This window comes from Anabrus simplex, chromosome 3 (genome assembly GCF_040414725.1).
Source record: "Anabrus simplex isolate iqAnaSimp1 chromosome 3, ASM4041472v1, whole genome shotgun sequence".
Classification (NCBI taxonomy): domain Eukaryota; kingdom Metazoa; phylum Arthropoda; class Insecta; order Orthoptera; family Tettigoniidae; genus Anabrus; species Anabrus simplex.
The window spans coordinates 446104162-446124413 of record NC_090267.1 but is presented as its reverse complement, the minus strand read 5'-3'; the positions used below and the strand labels follow the sequence as shown (position 1 = coordinate 446124413).

The 20252-nt window shown below is 41.2% G+C and overlaps 1 long non-coding RNA gene across 2 annotated transcripts in view; it reads left to right on the top strand.

The window, feature by feature from the left end:
* Positions 1-13131: 13131 nt before the first annotated feature.
* LOC136867424 (uncharacterized) overlaps positions 13132-20252 on the top strand; it is an 800122-nt gene continuing 793001 nt past the window's right edge. For both annotated transcript variants that reach the window (XR_011017985.1, XR_010859686.1), the window contains exon 1: positions 13132-13244. This is a non-coding gene — a long non-coding RNA (uncharacterized lncRNA). The remainder of the gene's footprint in view (positions 13245-20252) is intronic.

The following is a 20252-nucleotide window of genomic DNA, read 5'->3' as shown; positions in this document are numbered from 1 at the left end:
CCAGTTAAACTGCGCGCCTTTTATAAGGCCATCTATGTTATGGAACTGGAACTAATGTAATGCAAGATACTTGGGCTTGCATCTGTTAGATATCTCTACCATCGGCCTAAGTTCCCCCTCTGGCGGGATTAAGGACAATTAATTCTTAAGGGAATTTCTATTTTGCAAGGTTTGTTAAACTTAATTTTGAAGATAGTTTTGTTCATGTATCAAAGTTGTCATCACTCCTACTTCTTCCTTAATTGTGTAACGGTTCAAATCCCGTTACAAGATTATACCGGTCCCCCTGTCCCCCCGACCAAAGTCTCTCGCTCCAGGACACTGCCTTTGAGGTGTTAGAGGTGAGATACCTTGCTGAGTTCGAGAGAAAAGCCAACCCTGAAGGGTAAAGGGAATAAGAAAGAAAGAAAGAAAGAAAGAAAGAAAGAAAGAAAGAAAGAAAGAAAGAATAATAATAATAATGATAATAATAATAATAAATAATAATCCTATGGTCTCAGCTACTGTACGCAGACATTTCAACATGATGCCATCTGGTTGTCTGCTTGCCAATTTAGACGTTCTGTTTTATTCTAGCGCTACTAGATGGCAGAGTACACCGAATCTCCCTTGGGCGACTATGCCTGAGTTTAAATGAATTTTGTCGGGTGAACAGCAAACGTGTCACCAGAGATCTTTTGAGTGCCGACGTCGTACGACATGGAATGTAGCATGGACGTTTTTCCATCCTTCAAAATCCCGACTACCTGTGACGGACTTGAACCCGCTCTCTTGGGATATCGAGGGCAACACTTTGACACTGATCCACACAGGTAGCAAAATTTGGAGCTCCACGTGCGAGTATTCTCAACCGTATTGCTCACTTCTTCATGAGATCTACTACCTTCCGTATTGAACCCTATCGGTCATTGTTATAGAGGCATGATTTTAGCCTATGGTATCATGTACCTTCAAGACCACCCTGAATAACCTTAGAGATCCTTGTATTTCAATTTATTGGCTGGGAGAAGTTGAGTGGTGCAGTGCTCGTGGGAATGGAACAGCTAAATAATTAGGAAATCTCTGGAATCTCATAAGACAAATTTATGACCCCAAGCCAAGCGCGTTAATTTAGACGCAGGACGCTAAACCTTTTACAAAGGGTGGCGTGTCAACAAAGATTTGGAGCGAAAAGGAAATTAATTTATATCTTAAAGCACAGAAGAAATGCATTTAATCTGAGAAGAAAATTGCAACCCCCATAATATGAGCAAAATTTTGATATGCGACTTGGGCATAACTAAAAGTGCATATGCGAGATAAGTACTTAGCGCGCTTCTTGCAAGGAGACCGCCGGAGGGAGTATATCGCGGGACGTCACTCTTAACTGTTAACATCCAGTACAATCTACTTGGGAATAGAAGTAAGTAAATAATCTGCATAATCAAGTTGAATCTTTCAGACTGCATGTGTTTGTTTGCCTGTCATGGAAATGTACTGCCAATAACTCCACTATCTCACTTGTAATTCGAATAGCTTTTAGGGCCAAGTATTAGAAACGAGGTTCGTAATATTATTATAGCTCAGATGATTTCTGGCCGTTTGGAAAAACATTTCTGTTATTGAAAGACTGAATCCAGGCACAAGTTGTGAATATGTGAATGAGGGGTGTACTTGACGTCGTTCTAAAAGGGAGCTTTAAAACGTGTGAAAGGGGCGTGAGTGGAGACTGACTGTGTAGCAGAACTCTTGGTAACTTATGTCTCTTTTACAGTTTCTCTTCACGTATACAACGTGAGAAACATCGCAGAGAACGAGAGAGAAGAGCAGAAAGCTGTAGCAACGGAGCAGCTGTCTAGACAACCGAGCATCGACGCGGGGACTCCAGAAAGGCGGAGCTCACTACAATACCGGAAGAGACTGGACCACCTTCACGGAAGCTGTCGAAGAATCATTCACCAGCCAGCATGGATCCAGCGATCTACATAACTTCGCAGATGGCAATGTCATCTGTCACCATGTGCTAAGTTCGATGGTTCCATAGAGAGCCGCCTCACAATGTCATCGGTACTCCCAGGTCAGACAAATCCAATTTACCTTTAGCATGGGCTAGATTGATAGTAAAATTCAAGGTGGCGTCAGCCACGACAGTTCTGTAAATAATGGTTTGTATAGGATAGGTATGCACAGACCTCGAACTCTGGACGGTAGATATTGTTGTATATTTTATATTTTCCCCTTGTATTATGTTTGTTTCTGTTCGTGGCATCTTTTATGCATTGGTCACGTTAGCTAGGTCTTTTAGCCAGACACGGGAATCACAGTAGCAGAGGATTTTTATTTCATTGGTTTTTTGTACATAAGTTTTTAAACTGGGGACTGATTCCTTGACTTGCACAGGTTAGCATGGCTGGAGGTGTTAGACATGGTGCTGGTACATCCGGTATACTGCAGAGATAGCTAATCGCACGCATAGACGTTATATGACTGAGTGCTGTTGATATGATGAATAATTTTTGTAGTGCTAGGGAATTGTACCCAGGTGTCATGATGAAAAGCCATATGGAGGCACGTATGAGAGAATAACGTTATATGACTGAGTGCTGTTGATATGATGAATAATTTTTGTAGTGCCAGGGAACTGAACCCAGGTGTCATGATGAAAAGCCCTATGGAGGCAAGTATGAGAGAATAATGTTTATGTCCAAGCCCTATGAAGGCAGATATGTTATGATGAGATTATTTCCGCACTAAAAGGTTTGATGTGTGTTTATGTAAAGGGGTGAGAAGTCCCTGTAGTTGAACAGCTGTGCGAAGTGTAGGATGGCGGGGCGAACACTCTGCCATATGACTTGTGCGAGCCAGGACAGTTGAGTAAGGTTTTGTCTCTGTCTGCGTGTTTGTTTTGTTTTCAAGTGCTTAGGGGAAGTCGCCCTCGGCTTGTGACCTTGAAGATAGCTGCCTGTTAGGACCGCAGTTCGTTTGTTTGATTTATATTTTTTTGTCTACTTAATCTCGCCACATGTTTATTTCGCTACGTATTGAGGGAGCGGGGATATCTATGGTTTTTATTGATATGTGTACCTTAGTTCGGTTGGACTGTGAGCTGTCATCCAGTCCAGATCTGGTACTGTATAGCTTTGATTACGGAAAAGCATGGGTTAGAGGTCATGTGATGCTACGTTTTTACGCATGTTGCTTTTGATTGTTCTCCTTTTGCCCAGATAGTTCTCTTATCTTCCTATTTCGACTTATTCTGTTGTTCAACCCTTGTTCCAGCCCGGCAGACCGATGGTTTTGTGAAATGGAGACCCTCGGATATATCCTATTGGAATATATCAGATATTCAAACTCTTTGTATATATTTATTTGGATTTAAATTTTTGTAATAAATTCATGATGTTATTTTATGAATGCAGCTTGGTTTCTCGTAGTTTGTTCATTTTTATTTTAGATTATTCTAACCTGATATGTCACATATCCTGTTGTTGATCGTAATTTCCCCCTTTGTTTCCATTGTATCCCTGAGACGTGCTTGACTGAGTTGCTGTGCGGGGATATGTGTTCAGGTAAGACTATGTGCACAAGCTCACGTTTGTGGGAGTATTTTCACTACTGTGCTCTTGGTTCGAGACCGGCATTCGCCTGGCCGGAACCACAGGGTCCTGTAGGGCACAGTATCAAACAACTCCAGAGTGTTGATCCCAAGAGTTCGAGTGAACTCTGGAAAGAGGCAGGAACATTATACTTACAACAAGTGGCTAGCTACAAAATGTACGTATATACACAAATATTACGTAGATCATTCAATATTTCCTTCGCCGGGCTGAGTGGCTCAGACGGTTAATGCGCTGGCCTTCTGACCCCAACTTGGCAGGTTCGATCCTGGCTCAGTCCGGTGGTATTTGAAGGTGCTCAAATACGTCAGCCTCATGTCGGTATATTTACTGGCACGTAAAAGAACTCCTGCGGGACTAAATTCCGGCACCTCGGCGTCTCTGAAAACCGTAAAAGAGTAGTTAGTGGGATGTAAAGCAAATGACATTAAAAACATTAAATATTTCCCTTCATCGTAAATGTTTTTCTTCTTGTCGCAATTGTCATTTCATACTCCTTGCGCGGAGTTGGCCACCAGTCTAACGAAGAGTCTCTTTGGGCTAGAATGTTTTAGGTTTAGTCCAAGAAAAATTCTTTCTTTCTTAAAACCCTGGAATAGTAACATGGGGCACTTAGTGACCCAGAGAAATTTATTTTATCTCTAATTGTGGATTGGCAGCCCTGATCCACCTCTCAATAGTCTCCAACTGCGCAGTGACTTTGATGCACCTTGGCCGAATCGCTGTTTTATCGATATTCTGGTTCATGCTATTCCCGCACTTAGTGACCCAGAGAAATTTATTTTATCTCTAATTGTGGATTGGCAGCCCTGATCCACCTCTCAATAGTCTCCAACTGCGCAGTGACTTTGATGCACCTTGGCCGAATCGCTGTTTTATCGATGTTCTGGTTCATGCTATTCCCCACGTTAGTGTTCGTGCAACTTTTCAGCGGTATAGTGTATTTTGGTTTGTTTATCTTGTTACGCTATTGCTTCGTTTTTTCCGATATATTTTGGTGTGTTATTGTTTGGAACACTATATTTAATATACTGGGACCGTTTTAGTGTAAAAATGACTGATCCAGCCGTAGGTGCTAGTGAATTAAATGAGGACGATATTTTAGCTGAACTGATGTGATCAGAAGACGATGACAATGAAGTTCAGTCTGATGGTGAAATGGAGCAAGATTGTTTATTCGAAGATGATGTTGAAGATGATGTGTTTTCTGCAGATGAAGATGATTTCGTTCCTGAGCTTAGCGACGAGTTCGGTTCTTCGGCAGAGGAATGTGAGCAGCAACCGGCAAAGAAAGTAAAGCTTACAACTAGTTCTCGTAAAGACCTATCCTCAAGCCCACCAACCAATACTCAGGGAATAATTCTGATGAAGAGTAAGTCACTGAAAGGGAAAAAAGGTTACCTTTGGTCCAGCAAACCACTAACTAAAGCTGGCAGGACACCAAGAAGAAATATTGTATTTCGAAAACCCCGTCCAGGGGGAGTTGCTAGGCTAGTCCAAAATGAAAGAGAGGCATTTGAACTATTTACAGACGAAGACATGTTAAACGGCATAGTGAAGTTTACTAACGAGGAAATAGCATTACGAACAGCATGCTACAAATCCGAGCAAAGATTTGTCAGTGACACTACGAATGATGAAATAAGAGCATTAATTGGTTTGATTTGGTGCTCACAAAGACAATCATACCAACATCGATATCCTGTGGCACAATTCTAGGGGATTACGTATTACTAAAAGTGTTATGTCAAAAATAAGATTTTCATTTCTTATAAACACATTGCGTTTCTATGACAAAAGTACTCGTTTAGAGAGAAGAAAAGCCGAAGCTCTCGCCCCTATTCATAATTTGTGGGAAATGTTTTTGCAAAAATGCAAAGTACTGTACACGCTCGCACATTAATGGTGTCCCGACATAAACAATCAACACTGCCCCACTCCAGTACTAAAAAGGAGGGGAAGGGAGTGAACAGGGAGTGCTGAATACACAGTGTGTGTATTCCTGCGTTATACTGTAACATTGTAATAAGATGGCTCTTATCCTATCGCAGGTGAATCGAGGCCGTATTATTGGCATGTGGGAGGCTCTGATGGTCCCCCAAGCAATAGCAGAAGCAATACCATGCAGTCTTAAGACAGTTTGGAAATGGATAGAAATATGGCAAGAATGAGGTGAGGAAGGATTGGTAAACCCGATATAACGCAGCTACAAAATATTCCTAACCACTGTAGTATAAAATACTTTTCGGTTAAAAACCTCCTTTACCTCTTAATACTGTAATTATCAGAGTAGGTTACTTTTTTAATTGTTTATGTTAAAATGCTATTTGTTCGTGGCGTCGACCTATAGAGTTCTTTTGCCCCTACTTGCACAATATATGAACCTGCATGTAATTGGAATTCGGAAGTGTTGAGTGTTGAATGTGAGGAACGTTGAAGACGACACAAACATGCAGCCCCCAGGCCAGTGATATTAATCATTTACAATTAAAACCACCTGACCCGGCCGGGAATCGAACTCGGGGCGGTCGGACGCGTTGCCCCGTACACCGCGGGGCCGGACGAGTAGGTAACCTAATGCTGTACTTCAATACATTCGTCACTGTACCCATTTCGATCACAACAAAGTCTTGTAGCGGGCTGTCTGCATGCAGTCCATGCAGCAATGCGTTAAGCGAGAAGGTGAGTCATTGTGCCTTCGACACTACCCCTTCACTGTCTTCCCCCATGTTTTGTACTGGATTGGCCTTCAACACTACCCCTTCACTCTCTCCCTTCTTTTCAGTACTGGAGTGGGGCAGTGTTGATTGTTTATGTCGGGACACCATTAATGTGCACGTCTGTACACTCCAGGTGTATACTGCACAATTGATGAACAGTTGTTATCATTTCGAGGACGATGCCCATTTAAAATGTATATACCGAACAAGCCTGCAAAGTACGGGCTAAAAATAGTCATGATGTGTGACAACAGGACAGGCCACATACCAAATGCAATCCCTTATACTGGTAAAAGTCTGGTCACGAACGGCAAGCCATTGGCTGAGTTTTTTTTTTTGTTGAAAAACTCTCAGAACCCATTCACGGAACCAACCGTAATATTACTGTAGACAATTGGTTCCACTGCTCCATTCCACTGTTCAAAACAATGCTTCTGGAACATAAACTGACAATGATCGGTACTCTCCGCAAAAATAAGTCTGAAATACCGGAAATCATGTTGAAACCAAAAGGGAGAAAACCAGAGACATAACTATTTGGATTTGACGGCGAGCTTTCAATTTTGTCTTACGTTCCAAAGAAAAATAAAATTGTAGTTATTCTGTCAGCCATGCACCAGGATGCATCAATAATCACTACACTGCCAGAAATGACTAACTTTTACAACTGTACTAAAGGTGGAGTAGATAAATGCGACCAGATGTATGCAACTTACTCGTGTAGCAGAAAGACTCGTAGATGGCTATTTTGCCTCTTTTATGGCATGCTGAATTCTTCTGCTCTAAATGCCCATATTATACGTCAGGAAAATAGAGGGATATCTAACCGTTCCAAGGAAGTACGCCGTGAGTTTCTACTGAATTTAGGTGAACAGCTTATGAAGCCATGGGTGAGAAAGAGATTGATTGTCCCCACTGTACCACGGGGCGTAAAGACAGCTATCATTGAACAACTCGGTGTGGAAACCCAGATTCCACCGCCTCCAACCGCAGCAGCAGCAGAGGCGAAATCTTACGGTCGTTGCCATATGTGTGAACGTTCCAAGGACATGAAAACTACACTCATTTGCTCTGAGTGTATGAATTTTGTGTGTTCAGGACACAAACTAGTAATTTGCAGGCAGTGTGCGGTATGACAAGGACATGAGAGAAATACCAAACAGATCTAATCTGAAACGTTTGATGATTTTTTGTGTATGTATATAATATGATTTTTATAATAGTGTAAAATATCAGTGCTTTGTATGTATTATTTTATATATATGCATTTCTGATGTATTAAAATTAGTCGAAAACAAAAATATTGCGATTTAATTTATGGAGCATACAGTAAACCACGTTAGCATTATTGTACCCAAACTTGAACGTTACCACTCCAGGGTTAATCCGTTTACCCTCCAGGGTTGGTTGTTCCCTCGAACTCAACGAGGGATCTCACCGCTCTCACCTGAAGAGCAGTGTCCTGGAGCGTGGGATTTTGGGTCAGGGGATACAACTGGGAAGGAGGATCAGTACCCAGCCCAGGCGGCCTCACCTGCTATGCTGAACAGGGGCCTCGTGAGGGATGGGAAGATTGGAAGAGAGAGACAAGGAAGAGGGAAGGAACCGGCCGTGGCTTTAAGTTAGGGAGCACCCCGGCAATTGCTTGGTGGAGAAGTAGGAAACCACGGAAAAACACTTCCAGGATTACTGAGGAGAAAATCAAATTACCCTCTCTACTCAGTTGATCTCCCGAGGCTGAGTGGACCCCGTTCCAGCCATCTTACAATTTTTCAAATTTCGTGGCGGAGCCGCGAATCGAACCCGAGCCTCCGGGGGGTGGGGGGCAGCAGTTCATCACACTAACCACTACACCACAGAGGTTGACCCTAACATTTTTTGATGATAATAATCATAATAATGTTATTGGCTTTACGTCCCACTAACTAGATTTACGGTACTCGGAGACGCCGAGGTGCCGGAATTTAGCCCCGCAGGTGTCCTGTAACGTGCCTGTAAATCTACCGACACGCGGCTGACGTATTTGAATAGCTTCAAATACCACCGGACTGAGCCAGGATCGAATCTGCCAAGTTAGGGTCAAAAGACCTGTGCATCAACCGTCTGAGCCACTCAGCCACGCCAAAAAAAAATATATGTGCGCTATGTGTTCTAGATTTATTCGCGTTATTCTGGCGTGTAAGTTTGTCACAAGAAGATGTCACCCAGTGCGGGGCTCGGATCGCATTCACCCAGATTTCACCGTATTATTCCTCGTTTAATTAATCAAATTTATATTTACTACTTATAGACTATTTACAAAATATATCTTTACACTGAAGAAAAAGACATCACAAAACGGGAATATTTCTTGGTGATAATTTGCGAATTCCACCTCAGGGATGTAGTGGTTAGTGTGATTATCTGCCACTCCTGGAGGCCCGTGTTCGATTCCCGGCTCTACCACGAAATTTGAAAAGTGGTACGAGGGCTGGGACGGGGTCCACTCAGCCTCGGAAGGTCAACTGATTAGAGGGGGGTTCGATTCCCATTTCGGCCATCCTGTAAGTGGTTTACCGTGGTTTCTCACTTCTTTTTCTTTGCTAGGTGCTTTACGTCGCTCCGACACAGATAGGTCTTATGGCGACGATGGGATAGAAAAGGCCTAGGAATTGGAAGGAAGCGGCCGTGGCCTTAATTAAGGTACAGTCCCAGCATTTGCCTGGTGTGAAAATGGGAAACCACGGAAAAACATCTTCAGGTCCGCCGACAGTGGGATTCGAACCCACTATCTCCCAGATGCAAGCTCACAGCCGCGCGCATGACCAACTCGCCCGGTGGTTTCTCACTTCTCTTCCAGGCAAATGCCGGGATGCTACCAAACATAAGGCCGCGGATGCTTCCTCCCCTTCCCTTCAAATCTTCCCGTCCCCATACAAGGTCCATGTTCAGCCTAGCAGGTGAGGCCGCGTGGGCGATGTACTGGTCCTCCTACACACTTGTATGTCTCAACCCAAAGTCTCACGCTCTAGAAAACCGACCTTGAGGCGGTAGACGTGGGATTTATCGCCGAGTCCGAGGGAGAAACCAACCCTGGACCGCGAACAGATTAAGAAAGTTTAGAAAATTTCTTCTTCGGACAAAGTTCGTTATTTTCCGATTACCACAACACTTCCTTGCTTGGAGTTACTTTTCTTGAGGTAGACGTACCTTTCTATTAACATGTCCAAAACTGCGCCATTGCAATTTTTGCATTTGGATATGATTTGTGAAATTACACCGTCGTTTACATTTTAATTTTAAATCATCCTGTCAAGGAGAGGAATTCTTGTTTCTGTGTAGTATAACATGAGAAATGCTATCTGAATTGTGTTGTTGTGATTATACAATGGAAAGTAAATGTATAGCTCAAATTATTAGTGTTATTATCGCCTTAAATCCCCACATCGAGTGTCGCCAAGGCTGTAGTTTACGGAATAGAACATTTGCCACAACCTGCGCCATCTGCAGTGTCCTCTTGTTACTTGAAATGTTTGTTGGTATCTAGGGTCAGAGCGTTGCCTACGTTTTAATACAGCGTAGGCGTAGGCAACGGGCCAGAGGCTGGAGTGGGGAATATGTGGTTACAAGTTGGTAAAAATTGGGACTCCGGTTATGAGGCAGACATGATACCCCTATACCACGTGGCCAACAATAGAGTAGTAAAGTCGTTCTAAAGGAGAAAGAGCGCATGGTATGACCGCAGTACCTCGCGGGTACACTTTTCTCAGAATTAAGTGAACGGTCCTGCTCTTTGGCTGGGTTCGATTCCCGGCTCTGCCACAAAATTTTAAACGTGGTAGCCTACGAGGACTAGAATGGGGTCCACTCAGCCTCGACAGGATAATTGAGAAGGAGGGGGGGGTGGGAGATTCCCACCTCAGTCATCTCCAAGTGTTTCTCCGTGATATCCCGCTTTTCCTCCAGATACATGCCGGAATGGTACCTAACTTAAGGCCACGAACGTTTATTTCCCTCTTCTTTGTCTATACCTTCCGATCTTCCCATCCTCCACTAGGTCCAAGTTCAGCAGTGCAGGTGAGGCCGCCTGGGCGAGGTACTGGCCATCCTCCCATTTGTATGGTAACCAATTATCTGACACTCCAGGACACTGCCCTTGAGGCGGAAGAGGTAGGTGAACGGATGAAATAATAATAATAATAATAATAATAATAATAATAATAATAATAATAATAATAATAATAATAATAATAATAATACAAATAATAATAATAATAATAATAATAATAATAATAATAATAATAATAATAATAATAATAATAATAATAATAATGATAGCACTCGTACGGCCACAGCTACTGTGGACGAGGCCTTCTCAAGTGGTGCCATCGAGACATTATCAGAACGATTTCTCAATATACTGTATAGTACGGTATAGTTTTTTGCCCTATGTTATGCGGAATTATCTCTGTTTCTCCTGTCCGCGTACGAAATGAAAGCTTTTAACGATAACTACCCTTCTTCTACATTGTACAATAGTTTCTGTGGCCGCTGGGGTAGCGCTGCGACTAAAGATAAACACAACATTATTTTTCCTGTAAACCCACGCTGAAGTAACCCTGAAGTGGTTCCACCGACTGCTTTTGGGGAGGATGGGAGCTGAGCAAATGGTAGTGTGTGTTGGGTCACGTAGCTATCAGCTTGTATTTAGGAGATAGTGGCTTCGAACCCCACTCCCGTCAGCCCTCAATATATTTTTTTTGCAAGTTGCTTTACGTCGCACCGAAACAGATAGGTTTTATTGCGACGATGGGACAGGATGGGGCTAGGAATGTGAAGGAAGCGGCCGTGGCCTTAATTAAGGTACAGCCCCAGCATTTGCCTGGTGTGAAAATGGGAAACCATCGAAAACCACCTTCAAGGGTGCCGACAGTGGGGCTCGAACACACTATATCCCGAATACTGGATACTTGCTGCACTTAAGCGACTGCAGCTATCGAGCTCGGTGCTCTGAAGATAGCTTTGCGTGGTTTTCCATTTTCACATCCGACAAAAACTGGGGCTGTACCCTTGTATTTAGGCCACGGTCGCTTTCTTCCCACTCCTAGCCCTTTCCTATCCCATCGTCGCCATAAGACCTATCTGCGTCGGTAAAATATAAAGCAAACTGTTAACATTAAAAGAAGGCTTTTTCAACTTGACTAAAAGTCCAGAGTACGTATACATATCCGCGATTAATTTTTGTACGCTACCTGAACTCATTTCTTGGTGGATACAGTACTGCTGCATTCGTTTCTTCGCGCAGGTCAGAACAAAGTGTAGCTTCCACTGAAGTCTCAGTCTCTACCACATTTCTTTTTTACAATTGGCTTTACGTCGCACTGACACAGGCATTGCCTAGGAGTGAGGACGAAGCGGCCGTGGCCTTAATTAAGGTACAGCCCGAGCATTTGCCTGGTGTGAAAATGGGAAACCACGCTAAATCACCTTTAGGGCTGCTGACAGTGGGGTTCGAGTCCACTATCTCTCGGATGCCAGCTCACAGCTGCGCACCCCCAACCGCACGACCAACTTGCTCGGTACTTGAGATTGTATTTTGAAGTATGTTCACCCATTTTTTTAGTTTTAGGAACACAAACCGACAGACAAGCAGATATGCACCAAAGGTCAAAATCCTTCACATTAGGCTATCACTCTTACGTTTTTCTTTAGAAACAAGGTACAAGCCTCATGATTTTATTTATAAAGGTATCATTTCTTTCTTTCTTTCTTTCTTTCTTTCTTTCTTTCTTTCTTTCTTTCTGGGTTTATTTCTTTATCCGTCTACCTTCCAGGTTTGGTTTTCCCTCGGTCTCACTGAGGGATTGCACCTCTACCGCCTTAAGGGTAGTGTCCTAGAGCGTGATACTTTCGGGTGGGGTATACAAGTGGATAGGAAGACGAGTAACTCCCCTAGATGGTCTCGTGTGCTATACTGAACAGGGGCCTTGTCGGGGGGATGGGAAGATCGGAAGGAATGAACAAGAAAGAGGGAAGGAAGCGGCCGTGGCCTTCAGTTAGGTACCATCCCGGCATTTGCCTGCATGAGAAGTGGGAAACCACGGAAAAGTACTTAGAGGATGGCTGAGGCGGGAATCGAAACCCACCCCTCGTAACACTTTTCAAATTTCCTGGCAGAGTTGGGAACCGAACCCGGGCCTCCGGGGGTGGCAGATAATCACAGTAACCACTACAACACAGAGGCGGACTAGACGTGATATTAACGAATATACAGTAATTACTTAAGAATAAGCTCTTTGGTCTTCGTATAACCCCTACTGCAAGCGGTGATCTTGGCGTCATATGTGTCTTTTATAAGTATAACACAATTATGAATGGGTACGTAACAAACACGGAGTTTGAAGTATGTTCAGCCATTTTTCAGTTTTAGGAACACAAACCGACAGAGAGGCAGACATTATCACTAATACGTAAGAAACAAATAATTATTCGTCTTTTAGAAATAACGTGCAAACCCACGACTCTTTTGATTGTATTTAAAAAGGTATCAGTATTAATCATTTATACTAAAAACATGCAAGAGGAGTAAAGAAATAGTAATTTCTGGCCTCTTAGTGATTCATGGAATTATGTGTTAGTGATTATTTTGTCTTTCACATTTGAATCTGTTGAAGAGAAAACGTGACACGCTGTAAATAATTATAAATCAGCATTCACACTTCTAATGCAGTGCCTTATCTTCGTAGTCTACTGTCTTTGCCTCGTCTCTGATGACGTCTACTGCAAAGCTGATGCATCTGGCTTTCAGGGAGGAAACATTTGGTTGGACAGTTTGACCGGGGAATTGTAAGTGTGTAGGTGCGTGGTGTGATTGTGGGCTGCCATTTGGCTGTTAGGATGTCGTCCAGCCGTGATCCTTGTGGGACAGCATGAAACGGTGCCATGCATGGTGAGCAACAGATCGCCTTTCTACTTAGCCTACCACCTGGCATTAGTTTAAAAAATTGAATTGATTATAAATGTTACTCACTTCGTTGGTTAATCCATAACACTATACAAATAGTGTCAGGAACTCCGTAATTATGTTGTAGACGTTTTAGTATGTTGATATTAATGATTAATTACATAATTAATCTGTAAAATTGAACTTGGTGATTCGTGAAATCTATAGTTCTGCGTTTTGTTATTTACTAATAACAGGTCGTATCAATAAGGTTTATAATGACAACATAAGAGAGGAGGCCGGTCTAAATGGGCCTGGGATTGCACACGGCAGGTGTTTGCTATTCTAAAGGTGGCAAGAGCTCGTGTTTATTGTTTTAAGAGGAAGTACAACTAGGCAACCATCCTTTTAACACTAATCAGAGGGACGAAGAGGAAATGGAAAACTCGCTAGGCCTGGAATGCTCTAATTCAGTCGGGGTCGGAAAAGAATTGACCACGGGAGGTCGGATAAGATAGATGAAAGTGAGGAGCCTGGCACAAGTAAGTGGAAGTAAAGCCAAGAGCCCCGTGGTCGAACAAACCACATTCCTAAGTTAAGACTCATAATGACGTTAGTTTACTCATATATAACTTGAGGAAACTCTAGTCTTTTCACGTAGACTTGAGCCTCCCTGATCGGATGACGAGCAGCCACTACTGTAACACAATCATTTCGTCACGTAACGTATTTACTGCTAAATCTTCAACTTCTAAGTTGGTGAAGGCCTGCAGATTACGAGGTGATAAGTGGTTGGCACGACGAATCCTCTCCGTCATTATTCTTGGCTTTTTAGACTTATCCCGCTATCTCACCGTCAGATAACTCCTCAATTGTGACATCGAGCCCTCAGATCCAAGTAAATATCCCTGACCTGCCCGAGAATCAAACACGGGGCCTCCGGGTGATAGGCAGTCACACTACCTCTACAGCGGGACCCAGTGATTTCGGGATGTTCCTCTTTGAAAATATGTACATCGACCAGCTTAATTGACTATGTTAAATCTTAATGGTCATGCTGCACAGACTCTGAAAGCTTGTGATCATCGTTCTCATCATCCACCGTCCTTGAAACATTTTCCCGTGTTCAGTTCCAGGGAAATACCGGGATGAACTTTTCATACAGATTATAGATGCGGGTTATGTCTCAAAACTCACGAGTTTCAAAACTCACGGGCTAAAATTAATTACAAATAGTATCAAAACTCACGACTACAAACTGGTTGCTAAAGTAAACATTCTAATGAGTCTCAAAATTCACGACTCCAGACAGCAGGTGCTTGCGGTGACCGCAGGAGGGATGAGGTACGCCGTGACTCACGCTTCCCCTACGACAGGCAGGGAATACTGTGGATGTTAGTCTGCCACCCCAACCCACAGGGGAAGAATAATGGCTGGTGAATTAAAGAGACCGATGCGTATTATTATTATTATTATTATTATTATTATTATTATTATTATTAAAATATTTTCCTGTTGTCTTAAAGCTGATATTTTTTTTACCTTTCACCGGAAGGTCTGCTGCAGGTCTTTAGAGTTGACGCCGTACAGGCGACCTGCACGTCTGTGAGGATGAGGTCCTACCTAAAATAAAGTCTAATGCTGAAGGCGGCACGAACACCCAGTCCCCGAAGCATGGGAATTGACTAATGAAAGTTAAAATTTCTGACCCGACCAGAAACCGAACCCGGGAACCCCTTGACCCAATGGACCAAAGCCAGCATGCTAACCATTTATGCATGCAGCCGGACGACACACAATTAAAGTAGGTATACAGTATTGCCCGCTGCAAGTTAAAAAAAAAAACGGCCAGTTGTTAGTACTGCGACTTAGTTCCGTTATGCGGCCAGAAGGCGGCAATTACTTGAATAAGGAATTTCATTTAGAGATATTTAAGATCAAGACAGTTAATTCACTCATTTAGTTTCAATACTTGGAGATTCACTTGAAAAAAAAGCGTATTTCTATTTTTCGTAAGAGTTCATCTATTCGCTTATTTCAATGGATCATCTACCAGACACACTTAAACCGAAAAATATTATTCATGACGCATCCGATTATTCTGCGCGGAATAACTGAATGATATTTGAAACTCATTCGATTATTTAAATTGATTATTCATTCGACTATTTAAATAATCGGATTGAAGTTATTCGATTATTAAAGGGGGGGGAATGACCTTCGATGTTAGGCCCCTTTAAACAACAAGCATCATCATCAAGCGATTATTAAAAGTATTCCATTATCCCATCACTAACAGGGTGGACATTTATCATTTCAAAGAAGAACTCGCCTTGCTCTTGAGTTTTGAGACTGGCCCAGGAAGAGAAACCTGTTCTTACTAATCCTCTTCCTGGAATTCGTGAGTTTTGGGACTCCTGAGTTTTGAGACGACACGAAGATGCGTCCTTATTGTTATTATTATTATTATTATTATTATTATTATTATTATTATTATTATTATTATTATTATTATTATTATTATTATTATTTCGTGTGGCTATTACAAGTGCCCCTGTAAGGCACACCCATCAATGAGTGGCCAGGGGATAGGAAGGTCTGGCATCCGAGAAATTAACCTACTAGAAACCGGTAATCAATAAAAATTTTAAAAAAAGGTGCATCAAACTTCAAATTAACATATTTCCCTTCACGGAAGGTTTGTTTTTTTTTCTCTGTATAGGAACTTTTAAATAAACAACTGACTTTATCCTACAGCCGAAGTTCTCTGGACCTGTAGGTGCCACTAGGGAAAGTTTTGGAGGTCAAGCTTCGTTCGCTACCACCTGTCTACGGAGATATCTCAAGTCAGAAGTGTCACATACTCCAGTTCAGTGTTCGAGTACATGTTATAAGAATTATTGAGTTAGTACGAGGTTAATTCGTATTAGAAACTGACCAGATATAATCAAATATGCACTGCAATAAAACATTATTTTAATTGAATTCTCCTGTAGTCAATATTATCTATACCCAACTGGTATGCTTTCGAATCCCAATCACGTCACGTAATCACTTGGTGATGAGAGGAGAACTGGCAAATTATAACCGGTGTGGGCTAGTTTGTAATTAATTATTATAGGCAGTAGAGGTATTATTCCTCGCTCAGTCCTAGAGTGAAGCCACATTAGGGAATAATCAAGAGTAAATCGTGCGTCATTCTCTCTAGAGGGCCTCTGATCACCTTCATTCCTGTATGGATTTTGTTTTATAGTTACCTGCTTTAGTATTGCACAACATTAAAGTGCAGGTGCAGAATTTTCTAACTGTAAAATTAGGAAACCACACAACTGAATCTTCAGGGCTATTTATGGTGAGGTTTGAAGCCATGATCTTCCGAATGCAGGAATACAGTTCCAGGGCCTGTAACGTATACACAATTGGCTCAGTACTGTTATTTATTTATTATTATTAATGTCATTTCAATTACCGAGTGACAAGGAGAACAAAATACAAGTCCTATTAAATGTCTTTCTATTGTTCCAAAATCTAGCAACCTTACGCAATCTAATATCTCAATAATTTCTCTCTCAATAAGTATCAAATAATTTAAGCATATTCAATTTCTCATCATTCGTAGTTAGTCTAGTAGAAAATACAGCAACTGAAAATCTAGATTTTAACGTAGAAAAACTTGCAAATAAAGAATGATATGCACAACTAGATTTTATATGCACTGTAGATTACTATAGGAATTAAATTTAAAATTAAATTGCTTTATTTTTATAATAATAATAATAATAATAATAATAATAATAATAATAATAATAATAATATTAATTATATAATATATATTATATTATAATATATTATTATTATTATTATTATTATTATTATTATTATTATTATTATTATTATTATTATTATTATTATTATTATTATTATTTGTTGCAACGAATATCACGTGAAATCCTGCTACATTTGGCAGTGAACTTTGTTTTCTTTTGAGCCCAGAAGTCCCTCATTCTTTCAGCGTTCGCGTTCCTTTGTGGAAGTGACACCGTGTCTTCTTTTCGGTTGTTCTCCTCGGTTTAGTCCGTTCGTCACTGTCTTTCTTTCCCGGAAATATTTTTGTCAAAGGCGTCTGCTAGTTTGATCTGCAGCACTTGACGATCCTCTTCGGTGTCTGTGAACCAAGGCATCGTTGTTTTAGGTTTTGAATAAATCAATCATTTATTTATTTATTTATTTATTTATTTATTTATTTATTTATTTATTTATTTATTTATTTATTTATTTATTAGCGAGATGTGCCATGAAGTGAAGCACTGCAACATTAAACCATGCATCTGCGTTCCCTTTTGAAAGAAAGGAAATTTACTGTCGAAATATACTTTCATGTGCGATGGGGCGTGGCTACAAGAATAACGTGTTCCACGGAATTGTTATAAGAGAGTTTGAAAACATTTTGTTCTGCCAGATCATCATGTGTAGTGCCTCGGGAAAACACTTTTCTCGATTCTGATGATTGACATGGTATAGCAGAATAAAATTTCAGCCCACTGGATTAGCCTCAATCCCTTGTTGAAAGGAGAATGTTATACTGCATTCATTAGGGTGCGACATCGGTACTCCTTTCTTCGAAAATTCGGAAGTTGGTGTTGAAATCTTACTGTCCGTTCATCCGTCTGGAGTAATCTGAGCGTAAGGATTGAAAAGCCTGTTCTTCCCCAGTATAAGAGAATGGATGTGTTATTTTCTTTCCTCGCTTAGGTGTAGCTTCCCATTACTTGCTCGCTGTGCTCATGCTAAGCTCCTCGACCGCTACCCACACTAAGACATCCAGGCGGCCTATATTCATTGAAATTTAGTCTGCTGACTTCGGATCTGCCGGTCACAATTGGTCCATGTATCTCCTCCTGTTTATACAGTACTCAAAAAATCTTACGCATATTTTGGTTCAGTGCACTATATTTTGCTACAAGGTGTTGTAACCGTCGATGAGAGGACAATGATATTGCATGCGACAAGTTATTTAACTCCCCAGCTACATTACGCCAATATTCAGGTATGCTGTTGTTACTCAATACGCAGCAATAATCCCATCTGCCGGACATGCGTGGCAGGAGGAGAGATACATCACGTCACAATTGTCAGTGTAATGTTATTGTTAATCAGTTTTATGAGCTTCCGATATATTTTTTATTTAACAAGTTTATAGTTATTTCAAATCGATGGTCATATCGCGACTTACATTACAAGTAAAAATATAAAAAAAATTACAATTTTACATAAACGGAATACTTTCCTTAAACATACAACCTGTGAAAAAATAATCTTTCCATTTGGTAATATAAACAAGAATTAAAAAATTGTTAAGTTGGACGCGTATTGAAGGAGAGTTCACTGCCTTTTGGGACTCATTACGACGACTGTGGTACTTTCGCCGTTGATTGTACAGTTGTCAGTAATTGTATGCTTGTTTGTCAATGGCGGGTTACATACATTGCAGATGGGACGTTGCTCTTTTCTTGGGAGATGACTGTGGGTTAGCTTTCAGTGTTTTATCCTCAGTCGTGATCTGATCTTGCATGCAAAGTTTCTTAACTGGGTACTGTGTTACGGAACTGCATGTTATTTCACGGAGTTTACTTTTTTGAAGTGGCCAGCCAGTACATCTTACATAGCTGGCGTAACATTCTTTTTAACCTGTGTGATCATGCGGTATAGACTGTATTGATGGGTCACTCAGTGGATGTCTCGTAGGTTCTTTCGCTGCCTGATGAGCAGATTCATTACCTTGGATTCCACTGTGTGAAGGTATCTACATTATGACAACATGTTTTCCTACGTTCTTGATTTCTGAAACTGGAACTCAGTTTTCTTTGTGAGAATGTGGGTCGATAAAGAGTTTCGAATTGCATTTAATGCACTTTCGAAGTCAGAACAAATTGTAAATGAATTGGAATAGTTTATCTGTAGAATCTGTAAGATTGCCTATTTAAGTGCAAAGAGTTTTTAGTAAACATAGTGTACAAGTCAGGCAGTCTAAAGAGCATGCTGTGATTGGGGTATGTTATGACACAACCACTTCTTTCGTTGCACTTCGATCCATCGATATAAATTAGACTGCGATATTGTAGGCCTTAATCCTTAGTTTTCTTCCGACTCTGGGGTATTAGGGCATCTATTGTAAAGGTAGTCCTTCCTCCTTTCATGACTCCCTGTTCTCTTATTTATTTATTTATTTATTTATTTATTTATTTATTTCTAAATGGTATATCTATACAGAGGTGACCTCCAACTTAGACCCTGTGTTGTTAGTAGTGAAAAAAACAAATATATAGTTATAATAAACCGACATGCTGTGATAGGTAAAGTAGACCCTCCACGAAGTAATCACTGCGTTTTGAACTCTGGAGGTTTCCAGATAATCGACGTTTGCCATAAATTGCGAGGCTACTCACGATGCTGAAAGTATTTTGGAATAATAGCTCCCACCAGTAGTGATAACCGCTGGCGCGAATAAATTCACGATAATAATTGTCGGAAATCGCGAGGATTCTCACGATGCTGAAAAGATTTTGGAATAATAGCTCCCACCAGTAGTGATAACCACTGGCGCGAAGAAATTCACGATAATAATTGTCGGAAATTGCGATGATACGATGCTGAAAGGATTTTGGAATAATAGCTCCCACTAATAGTGATAACCGCTGGTGCGAAGAAATTCACGATAATAATTGTCGGAAATCGCGAGGAAACTCACGATGCTGAAAGGATTTTGAAATAGTACGAATAATTGCTCTCACCAGCAGTGATAACCCCTGGATGGAGCCTGGTGATTAACAAAGACAAAGAATAGTGAAAAGGAAAGATTATGGAACCATGTGTAAGCCTAATTCTACGCTTTCATCTGACCCTGTCAGCGTGTTTGGTAGCAACTTACCACTCCACGCTGACTTTATCAAAACATTGTAATTCGCTGAGTGCCAATCAATTACTAACCTACTTATCCTGGCCACTTCTCAGTTT